The following is a 4,826-nucleotide window of genomic DNA, read 5'->3' on the forward strand; positions in this document are numbered from 1 at the left end:
ATTATTGCTATTATTATTGTCATAGTGCTGAGACTGGACCCCAGGGTCTTTGCACTCATTAGGCAAGTGCTCACCACGGAGCCCCAGCCCAACCCAAAGAGATTATTCTTGGGGGCAGAAGAGGTTTAAAAAAAAAAAAAGAAAGAAAGGCTCATGGCAGAGCCACCCACAGTAGGAAGAAAGAGTAAGAATCCTAGCACTAAGGAGGCTGAGGCAGGAAGAACACCTCGAGTTCGAGGCCAGCCTGAACTACATAGTGAGACCCTGTCTCAGAAGAAAAAAAAAGGCCCATGGCATATGGGGTAGGAGTGGTGGTGAGAGGTAAGAACCACAGGAGACTCCTCATCTAAACTATACCAGCAGGAGGGGCCTGGGGGACATCTGTAGCAAGTGCTCTAGTTCAGATCTGGTGTCTCATAAAGACCTATGTGTTGAAGATTTTGTTCCCAGCTTAGCCCAATTTGGAGGTAGTAGAACCTTTAAGAGGCGGAGCCTAGTGGGAGGAAGCAAGGTCATTGGGGGTGTGGCCTTGAAGAGGATGTGGGACTCTAGCCCCTCCCTATCTCTCTTTTCTAATTTCAAGGCTGGGTGTAGTAAGTGGTGAGCACTTGCCTAGCACGTGCTAAGGCCCTGGGTTCATCCCCAGCACGGTAAAAAGAGAAAAGAGACACAGCAGCGCTTTGTGTAACTGTTTTGTTTTCTTTTAAATTTAGCTCTGTGTAACTGTTAACAAGCTTATTTTGAAATTTATATGGAAAGGCAGAGGAATAGAAAAAGAAGAACAAAGTTGGGACAAATTTGGATCTGTCTTGGGCATCTAAAATGAACAGACACTTCTCAGATGAAGAAGTAGAAATGGCAAATAAATATATGAAAAAATGTCCAACATCACTGGTCATCCGAGACATGCAAATTAAAACAGTGCTGAGACAGCGGAGATCTTTCCATGGCACCACTTACTGGGGACCCCTGCAGTGAGTCCCCAGTCTCCTGCCAAGTGTCACCGCGCACGCTGGGAAGAAAGAGTAAGAAGCCAAACAGGGGTGCAGCAGGGATCTGGGACGACCAGTTGTTCGTGGGGAGCAAAAAGCCACGAGGTACCCAGAACCTTGGTTTGGTTTTGGTTTTGGTACTGGGGATTGCACTCAGGACCTCACACTTGCCAGGCAGGCGCTGTGTCGCTGAGCTGCGTCCCCACCCCAGAGCCGTGGTGATTATTCATTACGTCTGAGTCAGGGTCAGCGGGTGAAGGGCAGTGAGTGTTTCCAGGAACAGTAATGGTGACTATGGTGGGCCAGGAAGAGGCTTTTTTCTTTTTTATCTTTTTGAGACAGGGTCTCGCTACACAGTTCAGGCTGGCCTGGAACTCACAGTGATCCTCCTGCCTCAGCCTCCTGAGTGCTGGGATTACAGCTGTGAGCCACCACGCCCGGGAACACAGCATTTTTGCAAGGACAAGGACAAGATGCAGGCAATAAGGGGACTGTAGTTTCCCTAAATGCCTTATCTTAGGTCTTATCTTGCCCTGTGAGTGCCACAAACTCGTTCCAATCTGGCTCAAAAGGCAGGACAGGCCGGGCATGGTGGCGCACGCCTGTAATCCCAGCATTTGGGAGGCTGAGGCAGGAGGATCATTGCGAGTTCGAGACCAGCCTGGGCTACAAAGTGAGCTCAAGGCCAGCCTGAAGTGCATAGCGACACCCTGTCTCAAAAAGACTGCCCCCCCAAAATATAAATAAATAAAAACATTCAGATCTCTCTGATTCCAAGACCTACTATAACCGAGATCAGGAATCTGAACAGTTTGACAGGTTAGAAGTGGGTAAGGCATATGCAAACACAGGCAGCTGCTTGTCTTGTAAATAAATTTTATTGTAACACAGCCTGCGCATTCACTTACACGTGGCTGGTTTCACAGCAGAGCTGAATAGTTGCATCAGAGATCATGGGGCTGGTAAAGTTTAAAACCTGTCCTAGCCAGCCGCTGTCAGTACATAGTCCAGGCAATGTAGCATTGACCAAAGGACAGATCTGGCCATCACTGAAACAAAACACAGAGTTCATTAAGAATCCCACCCAGGTGGAGCCAACTTTTGTTTGTTTTTTGAGACAGGGTCTCACTATGTAGTTCAAAGTGGGCTTGAACTCACTCTGTAGCCCAGGCTGGCCTCAAATTTGCAGCAATCCTCTTGCCTCAGCCTCCCAAGTGCTGGGATTACAGGCATGCACCCCAATGCCCGGCCCCCAATTATTATTATTATTATTATTATTATTATTATTATTTTACAAAGGCAATTTTATGATGAAAGGATAAACTTTGCAACAAATGTTGCTGGAAAAATTGAATTTCCATGTGCAAGAATAATAGCCAAAGTAATCTGAACTCCTGCCTCACACCAGACCCAAAATTGATGCCAGGAGGATCAGGAACTTTAAAAAAAAGCCAATCCATAAAACTTCTTTCTTTTACCAAAAAGGATAGGACCAGGGATATAGCTCAGTGGCACAGCGCCTGCCTGGCAAGAGCAAAGTCCTGAATTCAATTCCAGGCACCAAAAAGCAAAGCAAAGCAAAACAAAACAAAACAAAACAAAACCCTAACACTAACCCACACACACACAAAAAGGATAAACTTGATCCATTTGTAAGAAAATGGGGCCGGGGATATAGCTCAACGGCACACGCCATCCTGAGTTCGATTCCCGGTACCAAAAATTAAAAAAAAAAAAAAAAAACCCCCTTATTTTTTTTTTTTTTTTTGGATGCACCTTGAAACCTAAATGTTAAGTCAAATAAATCAGACACACAGCTTAAGTGTCACATGGCTTCTCTTATATGGGAAACTCAGTATAAATAAAGAGCGGAATAAAAACGATAGATAATAGGAAACAGGAAGACACTGTAGATCTTCTGCAAAAGGGAAAGGAAACAAGAGATGAAGCGGGGGAGGAGGCAGGAAAGGGCAGGGAAGGGAGGAAAAGCAGAATTAAGGAGTAAGGTGTGTTCTGTCCCGGCACCAACTCCCCACGATTAATGTGATCATTGCGTACAGCAAATGTGCACAAATAAAGTACGATAAATTTAAAAAAACGTTTTGGCGTCACTTGGGATTGAACCGAGGGCTGCTCTAACACTGCGCTACAACCCAGCCCTTTTCATTTCTCATTCTGAGACAGGGTCTCGCTAAATTGCCCAGGCTGGGCTCTAACTCATGATCCTCCTGCCTCAGCTTCCCGAGTGGGACGACAGTCTGGACCTTAGTTAGACAGTCCTCCTCCTGTCACTAGGAATGTTCTCTGTTGACCCTTGACCTTCCCTTTGAAGCCCTACGCAAGTGCCACTTGCCCTGGAAGGTGTCCCTGAAGAGTGCGGAGCTAGCCTCTCCCCTCTCACTGGATTTAGCCCCGAATTCCCCATCGGTACACAGATCCCGTGATGTTGTCTTTGCAGGGTTTGTTGTGACAGAGTCCAGGGACCAGGGCAGAGGTGAGGGAACAAGTCCCGGTGGGCGGTGAAGCGGCTGGACCACCTGGAGGGAGAGGAGGGGACAAAAATCCGTGTCCCCACAGCCTGAGGTTGGAACGGTCCCCAGTGCGCCCTCCTCGCATTGCTCGGCTGCACGGAGCCTCTGGGTCTTGGGCCGGAGCACATTCCAAACCCCAAAGGGAATCAGGAGATGCGTCTCCAGCCTTCCTTCTTTAGGAGAGGTTACTGCGTCTTTAAGGATCGCAAAAGGCGTCACTGTGACGTCACAATCACCTAGGCTCTGAAGACAAACCCGAGTTCTGGCTGTATATTGGCTGGTGACCTCATGAATATGTAGATAATCCCCCATCCACCTAGCTCCCATAGGCTCTGGAAAGAGAGGGGGTGGGGAGCAGGCGGAGCTGGACGGAGGGACTGAAACTGCCCGGCGAGGTAGGGGGTTTGGCGTGTGGCGAAGCTTTGAGGGCGTGGTCGGGAAGATTGGTTCCTTAGGTTCCCTTACTGTGTCCCCAGGACATGCCATGGCACACAGTAGATGCTTAACAAATGCTTACTGACGCTCAAGTCTGCAGGAGGGATGCCCAGGAATTCACATTCACGTTCATTAATTTTGACCTGCACAATAATTCTAGATGGCGCATTCTCCGCTCAGCCCCATTTTACAGACGGGAAACCAGGGCCTTGGGGAGAGAACGCAAAATTCTTGGGTTGTTCCGCAAATGCTGAAGACCGGGTTCGCGTGCTACTTCGTCTTCGATGTGACCCCACGCGCCCCGCTTACATCCTCTGGAAGGCCGAGGCAGGAAGCAACCCCGGAAGAGAAGAAGGGAGGGGGCGGCAGCGGAGACTCTGCAGGCTTCAGGGTCCGGCTGCAAAGTTTGGACTGGGTGGCTTTTGCATATTCTAGTACAGAAGCCGCGGTAGTTGCCCCGCTAGCTCCCCAAATCCCCAGCGCCCGGCTCAGCAGACAATCTACGCTCGATAAACGCCCGACGATTTGGGATGAGGGCTCCGCAACCGGCGCAGGCATGGTTCTCTGCTGCCCCCTGCTGGTAGCCTTGAGCTAATCCTCTGGAAAGTGAATTTTCAAAGTTGGTAACTCTTGCTGTCCTATGGCGTCCTCCCCGCCAGGAAGGGCTTCATAATACCTAGTAACCCGGCCACTTCCCTATCGCAACCCTGGGAAGAGATTGATCTGATAGTCTCATTTTCTAGAAGGGGAAACTGAGCCACAAGAGGAGGCAGCTATTGGTCTAAGGTCACAGTGCTGATAAAGTCATGACCAGGATTCAAACTGAGACGATCTTGTTCTAAACTCAAACATCATGCTTTTTTTTTTT

General features: G+C 48.8%; 2 long non-coding RNA genes across 3 annotated transcripts in view; one reads left to right on the forward strand and one right to left on the reverse strand.

Annotated features, from left to right (window-relative positions):
* Positions 1-1,851: 1,851 nt before the first annotated feature.
* Positions 1,852-3,737, reverse strand: LOC102022098. Its single transcript, XR_001231368.1, has 2 exons — positions 3,530-3,737; positions 1,852-2,041 (listed from the first exon to the last, which is right to left on the reverse strand). It is a non-coding gene; the product is annotated as an uncharacterized LOC102022098 (long non-coding RNA).
* A 73-nt stretch (positions 3,738-3,810) lies between these two features.
* Positions 3,811-4,826, forward strand: part of LOC102021779 — a 4,389-nt gene continuing 3,373 nt past the window's right edge. For both annotated transcript variants that reach the window (XR_264151.2, XR_264152.2), the window contains exon 1: positions 3,811-3,918. This is a non-coding gene — a long non-coding RNA (uncharacterized LOC102021779). The remainder of the gene's footprint in view (positions 3,919-4,826) is intronic.

Source organism: Chinchilla lanigera, unplaced genomic scaffold (genome assembly GCF_000276665.1).
Source record: "Chinchilla lanigera isolate Chin_1 unplaced genomic scaffold, ChiLan1.0 scaffold00094, whole genome shotgun sequence".
Classification (NCBI taxonomy): Eukaryota; Metazoa; Chordata; class Mammalia; order Rodentia; family Chinchillidae; genus Chinchilla; species Chinchilla lanigera.